We start from the raw sequence: 13,808 nt of genomic DNA, 5'->3' as shown, positions 1-13,808 counted from the left end.
AAAACTCTTGTTCTATAAGACATCAACATCACCTTTTTATATAACAGAGGAAAAACAACAGACACAAAATTTGAATGTTTATCCACCACCACCCCCTTTTTTTTTTTAACTAAGAAATCAGAAGTACAAGGCTAAGACATTTTCCAGCTGGTATCCCAGGTTTTATGTGCTTGCAGTGCAGCCTGTATGTTATGTGTTTCATCTTCAAGAATGGTTTTATCTAACAAAAAAGGAAACAAGTATGCCCTGAGGTGCCCCTCTCAAATGAATGTACACACTGGAAATGAAGGAGTACAATTGTTCAAAAGAATGAAACAAAGGAAAGGCATGGATCATTTGATGAACAGAGGTGGTTTTCACTCTATAGCTTTGCCTTCATTTATTCATTCATTAAAACCTAAATAAAATCTGGCAGGCATGCCTTTCAGGTTCCAGGAAAGAACTTTATCAGACTCAGTATCCCATAAATCCACTAGTCATACTCTTCTAAATAAATTACATCTTGGGATAACTAACCACCTGGTGACCAAAGGGCCAATTCAATTACTTGTAAAAGGTTAAAGATCTCAGACACCCCTGAAATTATTTTTCGTATCTCCTGTGGACTGAAAGGAAACAAGTTCCAATCACGTTTCATTTTGCATGTATATTCAAAGAATTAATAATAGGTGATCTTTAGTTTGAACATGAATTTCCCTTGTCTTCCAGGACAGTATCAATATTCACGCAAATTATCCGAATTAGAAATCAAGGAATTACATATTTTTTCTCCCCAATATATCCAAAAACTCACCATGACCTATTATAACTTAAGCTGCAGAGTCTATGAATCCATCATGTCATCTGTATTCCCAAACCCACTGTCTTTAAGTTTGCAGTCCCAAGAATCCTTTCTTGAAATAGCCTACTAATTTTCTTCATTCTCAATCCATCCTAAACAATGTACTCAAAATTTCTATGCAAAATAGTGGTATCAATGCCTCCTATGCACGTGTGCTAGGTCGCTTCACTCGTTTCTGACTCTACGACCCCATGGACTGTAGCCTGCCAGTCTCCTCTGTCCATGGGATTCTCCAGGCAATATGAATACTGGAGTAGGTTGTCATTTCCTCCTCCAAGGGATCTTCCCCACCCAGGGATGGAACCACATATCTTAATATCTCCTGCATTGGCATGTGGGGTCTTTACCATTAGTGCCACCTGGGAAGCCTTCTATACCCAAAGTAATTTTTAGTTTCTATAGGATACACTGAATTGCTAGGATTAGTACACAAAGATCTGCTATAATCCCTCATGCTAGCTTCTGCCTTTTCATTTCACATCAAATCAATTGTGAACACTGAAGGTTTTCCCAGTTCCAGAGGCAATGCAGACCAACCTGACCAATAGGTTAACAGTCTAGTTATCACCAGCCAAGAATCTAAGGCTGTTTTTGCTTTAACAGGGTCAATATTCAGTGTACCCAGCCTGGGCATAGCAAATACAGTGTTTTCATGGGCTATTTGTATCAGTTAATGCCCTTCTTCTCTCCAGGGACTATAACTCCAATGCATTTTTGGAATCCAGGCATGTGTTCCCTCAGGTCCTGCTTCTAAAGGACCTAATTTTTCTCTACTTCTGGATCGGAGAAGTCACACATTACCCAAAGGCCATTAAGGTGAAAAATGGAGTGGGAAGTAGGAAAGAGAATCTCAAAAAAAAAAAAAAAAATCAAGTGGCAGGAGGGAATTCTCTAAATGAAATTTAAATAAGCCACAACAATATGGTTGGTCTTATGCTACTTTCCACACTGGATCTAGAGTTATTTTTTAAAAATGAAAACCAGATTATGCAAAATTCTGTGTAAAAATTACTCAGGGATCCTTAAAGATCTTAATATAAAATCCAAACTCCTTGCATGGCCTACAAGGACAACAGAGATTCTTTGCTTGAACAAACTTTAATTAGACTCCTGAACCTTCTTTCAGGTCCATCTGGGTACTTGTAAAATCCAGTTTTAACAGTGACTCTAGTAAATTAGGTTAATTATAACCCCACCCTCAGTATTGCCTTCCACATCTGGTCATATTCCTCATCCTCCACCACTGGACATCTGATCATGTCCAATCTCCCTGACCTGCCTTCAGCTAGAATCCTATGAAGTTGGTTCCAGAATTATCCTCACCTCTGATGTTTCCTCTTAGTAAGTTTCCATCCGCTGATCCCTGCCCTGTTCCTTGGCTATAAATTCTCACTAGTTCATGCTGTATTTGAAGAGGAGGCCCCTTCTATACCAGGGTCTTTATTCTACTGCAATAGTTCTAAAAAAGAAACTTTTTAACCACTTTACTGTCCAGCTCTGATTTTTCCTTTAAAAAGTCCTGTATAGTCTGAGTCCTGACTAAATACATTGCCTATATCCCCAGTCATCCCTCTATGTTCAGAACTAATCACATCCGCATATTTGTTAATTATTTTGTTCATTTACTCTATCTTTCACTGTCTAGAGTGTAAGTTCCATGAGAACAGAAGTGTTGACAGACCTTTAAACTGCACAGTCCCAGGAATGCCTGGCACATATGAAGCTCTAACCAGTATTTGCTTAGTAAAAAAATAACACCATGACTTGTCTATGTCAGGGGCTTTGATTACACTATCCTTCAACTTTAATCAAGGTTAACTCATTTTCATTGTGATCTCACAGTTCAGCTCAATATTTATCTTTCTAGAACCGTTTTTATTGACCAGCCACTTATATACCTCCTTTATAGTTCTAATCATAACCTATTCATAACCTTGGTTGTTGAATCTATGTTTATATACTGGTAACTTCCTCCATTACCAAGTTAAGCCCAGGTTTTCTCTCCTGTTTATCACTGTATTGTCCATCTCCTCTACAGTGTTCAGCACATAATAATTATTCCCTGATGCTGCTACTGCTGCTAAGTCACTTCAGTCGTGTCCGACTCTGTGCAACCCCATAGATGACAGCCCACCAGGCTCCTCCGTCCCTGGGATCCTCCAGGCAAGCATACTGGAGCAGGTTGCCATTTCCTTTTCCAATGCATAAAAGTAAAAAGTGAAAGTGAAGTCGCTCAGTCCTGTCTGACTCTTAGTGATCCCATGGACTACAGCCTACCAGGCTCCTCCACCCATGGGATTTCCCAGGCAAGAGTACTGGAGTAGGGTGCCATTGCCTTCTAATTATTCCCTATAGCATAGTTATTGCAAAATTAATTTGACTTAAATTCAACGATGTTAACTCAGAAAGGATTTGAGAGAACAGTCCATTTGCCATTTTACTCAAGGGACACATGGCCCAGAGTGACCTCAAGAGCTATGTTTCCCTGGTTCTATGTCTTCCCACACGATCATCACAAAAATACCTCTACTCCCAAGAGAAAATTGAGGTATTTTTATTCACATTTTCTGATATCCAACTCACTGTTGGATAAACTATATTTTATACATAATTTTGAGGGTATCTCAAGATGGGTTTTGTGGGTTTTTTCTAGTCTTACCCTATAAGCACAGAACCTAACCTATTCATAAGATGTAACAGCACAGAATATTAAATAAAAATCAATCTCTCAGGAAAGGACAAAAAAGCTGATGTATAGCTTTATTGCCTGATACATTTTTGAGATTTTAAATGTACAGAAATTCACAGGGTAAACATGAATATTTTTAATGTGAAAATTTCATAGATATGCCAATAGGATTTAAGGAGTATTAAAACATTTTAAACCCTCTTGAGGGTTTATATTCTTGTTCTTAATGTGTACGAGGTATAATGAGATTTAGACTAAAGCAATAAAGCACTGGTGCTAAATTATATTAATAATATATGTATAGCAATGTATAGTGTATGAGGCACATATATTATCATATTTGGTATTTGATACTTAAAAAATCTTGGGAGAGAGTTTGTTGCTGTTATTGGATTTGTCCATGATCATATATAGTTAGAAAACTAAGGTTTGTTATTGTTGTTTAATCACTAAGTAATGTCCAATACTTGCAACACCATGGACTATAGCATGCCAGGATCCTCTGAACTCCATTATCTCTGGAGTGTGCTCAAATTCATGTCCATTGAGTCGATGATGTTATTTAACCATCTTATCCTCTGCTATCCACTTCTCCTTTTGCCTTCAATCTTTCCCAGCATCAGGGTCTTTTCTAATAAGTTCACTCTTCGCATTAGGTTGCCAAAGTATTGGAGCTTCAGCTTCAGCATAAGTACTTCCAAAGAATATTCAGGGTTGATTTCCTTTAGGATCAACTGGTTTGATCTCCTTGCAGTCCAAGGGGCTCTCAAGAGTTGTCTGTAGCACCACAGTTTGAAAGCATCAATTCTGTGCTCAGCCTACTTCATGGTCCAAATCTCACAACCCTTCATGACTACTAGAAAAACCATAGCTTTGACTATAAGACCCTTTGACAACAAAGAAATATCTCTGCTTTTTAATATGCTGCCTACGTTGGTCATAACTTTAATTCAAGGAGCAAGCATCTTTTAATTTCATGGCTGCAATCAAAGTTCACAGTGATTTTTTGAGCCCCCAAAAGGAAAATCTGTCACTACTTCTATCTTTTCCCCTTCTATTTGCCATGAAGTGATGGGAACAGATGCTATGATATTAGTTTTTTGAATGTTGAGTTTTAAGCCAGCTTTTTCACTCTCCTTTTTCACTATCATCAAGAGGCTCTTTAGCTCCACTTCACTTTCTGCCATTAGAGTGGTATCATCTGTATATCTAAAGTTGTTGATATTTCTTCCATCAATCTTGATTCAAGTTTGTGATTCATTAAGCCTGGCATTTTGCACGAAGTACTCTGCATATAAGTTAAATAAGCAGGGTGACAATATATAGCCTTGACAAACTCCTTTCCTAACATTGAATCAGTCAGTTGTTCAATGTCTGGTTTTAACTGTTGTTTATTGATCTGCATACAGGTTTCTCGGGAGACAGGTAAGGTCGTCTGGTACTCCCATCTCTTTAAGAATTTCCTACAGTTTGTTGTATTCCACACCGTCAGAGGTTTTAGCATAGTCAGTGTAGCAGAAGTAAATTTTTTTTTTTTTTCCAAGTCTCCGTTGCTTTCTCCACAATCTCTGATTCCTCTGCCTCTTCAAAATCCAGCTTGTACTTCTGGTAGTTCTCAGTTCACACACTGTTGAAGCTTAGCTTGCAGGATTTTGAGCCTAACGTAAACTAAGGTTATCATGATTAAATACAAGAGTTAGAATTGGAGCTGCATACTTTCATAATATTCCACTTAGAAAAACCTGATGCCAAACAACAGGACTAACTGCTCCAGTGAGGGAATGTTTTTTTTTTTCCCCTGCTGGCCTCTGAAGAACTGGAAATTATTGCTGGACCCAAAGCTATAATTAGCTAAGAGAAAAGTGTTTCTTAGCACTGAGGGTGCCAAGGGCCTCTTAGTGTAAAGGCAATGCTGCTTTTGGGTGTCATGGGATTAATAATACCCAAAGTCAATGCTTCCCATACATATAGCTTTTAGAACTAAGAAAACATGATCCTCACTCTCCTCATTCCTATGATATATATGATGTATCTGTGACAGCCTCACCTACTACCATCCAGATAAAAAAGATGAACCTGGAGAAAAGAGATTTTATCACATCTCAGGCAACTGACTGTAAAAGTAGAAGATATTTCAAAGTTTAAGGATTTACTATACATTTTATCCTTATCATACCAATCTTCTAAATCTATTGTCAAGAATTGTTCTTAAAGATGGTACTTCTGAATGGCATATATATGTGTATGCATGTGTTGTGGGGGTACACCAAAAAAACGAGAACCTTGCAGCTGTGAGTATTCAGCAGGTAGGGATGCAGGTGACTGCTATATTTGGAGTCCAAGCCAATTCCTTCTTCCCCATCCCAGGCTATGGTGGTGGTGGTTAATACAACTGATAGCTGTCTGCTCCTGGCAGTACAATTATTTTGAGTATACATATATAACATTATTTTTTAGTGATTACATAAATAACCATTTTGGGGAGAGAATACTGGAAAATACAGTATACACTACTTTTGTGAAGAAAAAGTAACACATTTTATGAGGAGTAGAAGGTAACAAGAATGGCAACAGAACAAAATATTCTATTTTATAGAAAAAGAAACACACACAACACAAATTATTTCTCATTGAGCAGTAGTACATAAGTGTCTGAACTGCTTGCCTCATATTGTGTTCTTGAGATGAATACTGAGAGTGGTGAATTTGTTTTATAAAATACACTACTATGGATGGTCAGACTCCCATTGCTTGCTGATAATATTTTATTACTAAATACTTGCTATAATATGTAGTTTTATAAGTTAAGTCAGTTTGTATAAGTGAAAAACTGTCATACCAGATTTTAGATGCCTCTGTTTGAATCTGGGCTCCAAAACTTAATACTTGTCTGACATTTGTGAAGTTAAAGAAATTCTCTGTGTCTCAGTTTTTCTCATTCATAAAGTTACAGCAATAATACTATCTGATTCATGGGATTTGGGAAATTATTGAAGTACTAATCCATGTCAAGTACTTAGAATAGAGCTTGACACAAACAGTAAATATAAATATCAAGTGTTCATACCAAGTCAATTGAAAAAAGTAGTATCTACTGGAACATCCTGACGAATACTATGAGAAGCTGTCTTTGAGAATTGGGAGAAAAGGGATCATATGGATAATTTTTAGGTGATCATATGGCTTAAGGTTAGTTTGTATAATCAAAGTTAGCTATTATTATTAATGAGTAGTCTTACCTCACTGTAAAGTTATGACATCTGGAAAACATTAAATATTTTATTTCTGAACAAAATAAAGCAGTTCTACCCTCATGTATCTTAATGAGACTAAAACCAAAACAAGACAAAGAGAAGTAAGTATTGGAACCTATGGTAGCATTCTTAGGAGAGCTGGGCCATTGAACAATCTTAAGAGGGAGCACAGAGAGCCAGGGGTGGTTGGGAGGTGTGGGGAAGTGTGAAGTTCAGTGAACTGAACCATGGTCATAGCTTCTTAGAGATATCCTAATACTTAGACTTTTCCTTGCCTTGAACAATAGCTCTGATGGAGGAATCTTCATGTTCAAGTCAAGGACCATTATCACTGGATCTGCCATTCAGCACACCAAATCTGAAGGAGAATGTACATATCATAACAGTATCAAGCTTCTGCCTTCATGTAAAATCCTTTGGATACTAATATTATTTAATCAACCAATGGGGAAGGAGAGTTCAAACAAGCTCTCTTCTCAGTCAGGCTTACGGAGAGAACACCAAGATAAGCTGACTAGGAGCCTAATGAGATAACCTACCAGATCACACTATTCTCTGGATAATTATTCTCAACACTTAAATTATTTTCTACAAGGGACCTGCAGGAGTATACTAAATTATTTCAAATGATAAATGTTGACTTTTCAACAATAATTTATACTCTGAAAGTAGATTATAGATTACAAAACCCTCCGACTTATTCCTAAAGATATTGGGAAAAAACTACATTTTACCACTGAGTTAGAATTTAACTTTAATTAAATTCAGCCCAAATTCAATTATTAATTTACTGTATTATAGTTGTATGCTTGATGCTAGAAATAGAATGATGATGACCAATAAGCCTGAATGAAAAGTGACAGGATCCTTGTAATACAAAGGAGACAATGTGTATAAAATATTTTTTCCTGTGTCTGACATAAGATACATACTTAATGAAAGGGAGTGGTGTTTACCATTAATAATAACCAGCTATATACTCTCTGTATCTATTTTGTATGTGATCATAGTGTACTTTAAACAGAACAAAAAAAGCTTGGCATTTGCAACTGTAGGGAGTTTATCCAACATGGTCAAAGTACTTCATTATATGCAAGTTTAATTTTTATTACCTTAGGATAAGGGTGGATAAAGCTTGGGAATTATGTTTCACCATATAATATTTGTTAACCAAATAAGTTAGAAAAACATTATCATAGCACATTAAAGAAGCCTGGAGACTCCTCAGTAAGAATGCCAGATGTGTTGATCTTATTTTATTTTAATCAATATAAAATGTTTTTATATTTCACTAAATAATATTGTGTGTTAATGTCTCAAATTTGTGACTCTGTATCTTTGGCTATAGTCTATTTTTTATATATATGCACCACACAGGACCATCTGTTTATTTTGAGCTGAAAAAATATTTTCTGTGTGTAGATTTGCTGAATGTAATTCAGTTTGGAAGTGAAACTTAATGCCTGACATTATTCTATTCATTGATTAACTGCCAATGGAACCATGTTTATATTACTCATCTTTATTACAGAAGAAGAAGTTTAAAAATGTATAAATTGGTATTGAGTACTGAGTATTAGACTTATGCAACACACCTTTTAGTATTGAGTATTATTAGATTTATGCAACATCCCCTTTGGGGCTTCCCTGGTAGTTAGACGGTAAATAATATGACTGCAAAGCACTAGATCCAGGTTCTATCTCTGGGTTGAGAAGATCCCCTGGAGAAGGGAAAGGCTACCCACTCCAGTATTCTTCTCTGGAGATTCCAATGGACAGAGGAGCTTGGTGGGCTACAGTTTAAAGGGTTGCAGAGTTGGACAATGACTGTCATGTCACATTAGGCTTATGACCAAATATAAGAACTTACCTAAAAGAAGATTATACACAATACTATACAAAATATAACAAAGTTTTTGACAGCTTTATTACTAGTGTCTTGTCATATTGTAAGGCAGAATGTATCTGGGAACAGTCAAATTTTTCTGCAGCATAATATTCCAAATATCACCGTTAGTTACATACAAGGAAGACATTTTTCAGAAGTTAATGCCTTTCCTTGGTTATTGACAGGAACTTACCTGAATTGAATTGCTAATGATGTTGTGAAGAATTTATAGGAAGGGTTCTATTATCTGCTAAAGCTGTCAGCCAATTTTATAGAAAACACAATGAAACCAAACCAAACCAAACCATGAAACAACAGTTTCAACTGAAGAGGGTGCCTCAACTGGTATAGCTGAATCTCAATATTCACCTCTGCTTAGGATTCTGATGCAGCTCCCCAAATAAACTCCCTCCTAAACACTGAGAGATTGAGTGATTCTGTTTGTAATAGATCTTATTCTGGTGCAGAGTATTTTGTGAGTAGTTAGGAAGCAAAATAAAGGTTAGGGAGAAAGGATCCTTGGTGAGGACAGATGACCTTCAGAACTGCAACTTCTATTGAGCCCTGCTATGCTCAAACTACTGCACAATTACATTCATCTCACACTGGTGGCACAGAGGTTAAAGCATCTGCCTGCAATGTGGGAGTCCAGGGTTCGATCCCTGGGTCAGGAAGATCCCTGGGAGAAGGAAATGGCAACCCACTCCAGTATTCTTGCCTGGAGAATCCCATGGACAGAGGAGCTTGGTGGGCTACAGTCCACAGGTCGCAAAGAGTCAGACACTATGGAGCGACTTCACTTTCACACGCTAGTAAAGTAATGCTCAAAATTCTCCAAGCCAGGCTTCAGCAATACGTGAACCATGAACTTCCAGATGTTCAAGCTGGTTTTAGAAAAGGCAGAGGAACCAGAGATCAAATTGCCAACATCCGATGGATCATCAAAAAAGCAAGAGAGTTCCAGAAAAACATCTATTTTTGCTTTATTGACTATGTCAAAGCCTTTGACTGTGTGGATCACAAGAAACTGTGGAAAATTCTGAAAGAGATGGGAATACCAGACCACCTAACCTACCTCTTGAGAATCCTCTATGCAGGTCAGGAAGCAACAGTTAGAACTGGACATGGAACAACAGACTGGTTCAAAATAGGAAAAGGAGTACATCAAGGCTGCATATTGTCACCCTGCTTATTTAATTGCTATGCAGAGTACATCATGAGAAACGCTGGGCTGGGAGAAGCACAGGCTGGAATCAAGGTTGTTGGGAGAGATCTCAAGAACCTCAGATATGCAGATGACATCACCTTTATGGCAGAAAGTGAAGAGGAACTAAAAAGCCTCTTGATGAAAGTGAAAGCAGAGAGTGAAAAAGTTGGCTTAAAGCTCAACATTCAGAAAATGAAGATCATGGCATGTGGTCCCATCACTTCATGGGAAACAGATCGGGAAACAGTGGAAACAGTGGTTGGCTTTATTTTTGGTGGCTCCAAAATCACTGCAGATGGTGATTGTAGCCATGAAATTAAACGATGCTTACTCCTTGGAAGGAAAGTTATGACCAACCTAGACAACATATTCAAAAGCAGAGACATTACTTTGTCAACAAAGGTCCATCTAGTCAAGGCTATGGGTTTTCCTGTGGTCATGTGAGAGTTGGACTGTGAAGAAAGCTGATTGCCAAAGAATTGATGCTTTTGAACTGTGGTATATTGGAAAAGACTCTTGAGAGTCCCTTGGACTACAAGGAGATCCAACCAGTCCATTCTAAATGAGATCAGTCCTAGGTGTTCCTTGGAAGGACTCATGCTAAAGCTGAAACTCCAATACTTTGGCCACCTCATGCGAAGAGTTGACTCATTGGAAAAGACTCTGATGCTGGGAGGGATTGGGGGCAGGCGGAGAAGGGGACGACAGAGGATGAGATGGCTGGATGGCATCACGGACTCGATGGATATGAGTTTGGGTGAACTCCAGGAGTTGGTGATGGACAGGGAGGCCTGGCATGCTGCGATTCATGGGGTTGCAAATAGTCGGAGATGACCGAGCAACTGAAATAAACTGAACTGAACTGAAGAATTCCCTTGTCCTTATTTACAAATCTGCTACAAAATTACCAAAGTAGACTTTCATTTCCAATTTAATACATAAAGTTGGGAAATATATCTGAAAAGCATAGAGAATGCATATGCATAAGAAATATATAATCTATCCCATTAAATTAAGTACAAATTGTAACAAACATTTTAATAATGAAGGGCTTAAAAATAATAAGGCTTCTAGATAAAACTGTTTCTTTTTAAGTCCTGATTAATGAGATATGTGGTGAGTAAAATTACTATAATGGTGAATGCTGATTCAGGATCTTATTTTTATTAAGTAGTTTATAGTGAGGGCTGTGACTATTTTTCTATTTATAGTGGCAGCTCTGGTTAACTACCTTGTAATGTATTGTGACATTAATGCACTAGTAAACTATTGGAATTTACATCCCGTTCAGTAATAAAATCTGTAAATTGCAGAATGCATATATAATCATCACAGGCATAAATTATGTGACCAAATGCCATGTATGATCACATTAGATTTAAAGAACAGCATCTCTCAAATTTACTCATCAGTGAGTAAGTGCTACTGAATTTATATACTTCAGCTATGCTGAAATATAAATTTCAACATTTTATTCAAGGTTATTTGGTAACGTGCTACTACATTTTCCATATGGTTACAATAAGCATGTTGGTCACAGAATACACATTATCAAAGAAGAAATATATTATGACAAACAAACACATCAATTTTGAAAGATACACTTTTTGCCCCTAAAAATGAGAGCAAAAGTGAAAGAAATCAAGAAAACTGAAAGGAGGTAGTATGGTGACATGTACATTAAAACTGGAGTGATTCATACATTATATAAAATTTAAGAGCATGAAAAATAAATGGAAATGTAATATAGATATTTGAAAACAATTATATAATTATTTTTTAAAAATCAGTTTAAAGATAATTCCAAAATTACCAATAATCAGTTCACTATCTCAAATACTAAAAGCAAAATCATTATTTTAAAAAAAGTAGCAAGTAATACAAAATTTTTGGGGTGAGAATAGTGTAAAATGGCAAAATATCAGAAGCAATCTGATATATAATTGAATGTTGGATAAATGATACTTTCTACTGAAAAATCCCCTGTGATAACATTGGTAAATGTATTGTTATTACTATTGTTTATTTGTTAAGTTGTGTCCTGCTCTTTGTGACTCTATGGACTACAGCACACCAGGCTTCTCTGACTTTCATTATCTTCCTGGAGTTTGCTCAAATACATATCCATTCAGTCAGTGATGCTAACTAATCTCATCCTCTGCCGCTCCCATCTCTTGCCTTCATTCATTTCAAGCATTAGGGTCTTTTCCAATGAGCTGGCTCTTCACTTCAAGTGGTCAAAGTTTTAGAGCTTCAGTTTCAGAAAAAATACTTCGAATGAATATTTAGGGTTGATTTCTTTAGGAATGACTGGTGTGATCTCCTTGCAGTCCATGGGACTCTCAAGGGTCTTCTCCAGTATCATAATTTGAAAGGATCAGTTCTTCGGTACTAAGCCTACTTTATGGTCTAACTCTCACATCTATCCATGACTACTGGAAAAATCATAGCCTTGACTATACGGAATTTTGTGGGCAAAGTGATGTCTCTGCTTTTTAATGTGCTGTCTAGCTTTGTCACAGCTCTCTTCCCTACATTCTAAATATCATTTTGTATTGCTTTTTTGATGTCAAAAACTTAAGTATGATATTCTATGAAAATATAGTCAAGTCTATAAAATACTCAAGGAATTAATATGTATATAGCAAGAATTCCTAAAACATGAACATCCATGTACACTAATGGAAACTGGTATAAGAAGGGAGAGAAAGAATACAATGAACTATGAATTAGTAGGCAGGAGAGGAATATCAATACATAGCTCTCATAGTTTCAACATATATAAAGCTATGGAAGAAAAGTAGAAAAAGAAAAGCTAAAATAGTATGGTTTTTCAGGTAGTTCAAAGTATATTGCTATATAATCTAACAAAAATTATTAGATAGAATTCCAAAATAAAGAACTTCATTTATCTTTTTGCATATATCCAAATAAAAATCTCTAACATTCATGAGAGACTCTCTCTATATATAAAGATAATTTATAGGTCATTTGCATCATTTGACTTCATAAAAACATCAAAAATATACAGTACAATTAAAAATAGTAAATGACGATAAATGAGTGATAGTTGAGATATTTTTGGTTCCAAAGTAACAATTTGGCCAATTCTACACTATTTCCAATATTTGTTTTTAAATTAAATATTAGATAGTTTTCATTAAAAAACAAGATCTTTTGTACTACAATTTTGGTGATTTATACAAACCTCTTTATCTAATTAAATGTTCATTTAAAAAAGGTTCAGAAGTATAACACATGAGCTAATAACTATAACTGTAATTGTATTAATCAGCATAGTTTAAGAGGGCCTTAGGCATATAGAAGAAAGATTTGAGAACTACAAGTTATCAGGGCAATCCTTCTAAGGTCGAAAGCACAATTTGAGGTGGCTCAGATGGTAAAAAATAAAACTACCTCCAATGCAGGAGCCGAGTTTGATCCTTGGGTTGGGAAGATCCTCTGGAGACGGGAATGGCTACCCACTCCAGTATTCTTGCCTGGAGAATTCCAAGAATAGAGAAGCCAGGTGGGTTGAAGCCCATGGGGTCACAAAAAGTCAGACATGACTGAGGGACCAACACTTTCACTTTTTCATAAAGCAGGGACACTGTTGGATTCTAGTAATTCATTCTTCACCACATCAATGTCATCACTGCTTTTACTAAGATGATGCCACTTTAAAGTGAAGCTCTTAATAATGTCAACTAACTCTTCAGAGTCTAGTTTATGTCAAGTTATTTGCCAGCAATTGACACTAACTCTTTCACTTAATCATCCTTATAAACTTGCCAGGCTTGCATTACTATCCTTGTGCTACAGATGACAGACAGAAGCTGCTTAAGATCATGCAGGTCTGTCTGGCCTCAAGGCCAAAGTTCTTCCCATGTGCCACAACAGCAAACCCAAAAGTACATACTAATAGCCAC

The 13,808-nt window shown here is 36.5% G+C and overlaps 1 protein-coding gene across 1 annotated transcript in view; it reads right to left on the bottom strand.

The window, feature by feature from the left end:
• The window catches only part of ADGRL3 (adhesion G protein-coupled receptor L3), a 734,126-nt gene that overhangs the window by 250,339 nt on the left and 469,979 nt on the right, over nt 1-13,808 (bottom strand). The gene's annotated exons all lie outside the window — the stretch shown is intronic.

This window comes from Oryx dammah, unplaced genomic scaffold (assembly GCF_014754425.2).
Source record: "Oryx dammah isolate SB20612 unplaced genomic scaffold, SCBI_Odam_1.1 HiC_scaffold_3, whole genome shotgun sequence".
In the NCBI taxonomy this organism is placed as follows: domain Eukaryota; kingdom Metazoa; phylum Chordata; class Mammalia; order Artiodactyla; family Bovidae; genus Oryx; species Oryx dammah.
This window is presented reverse-complemented; position numbering and strand designations above follow the sequence as displayed.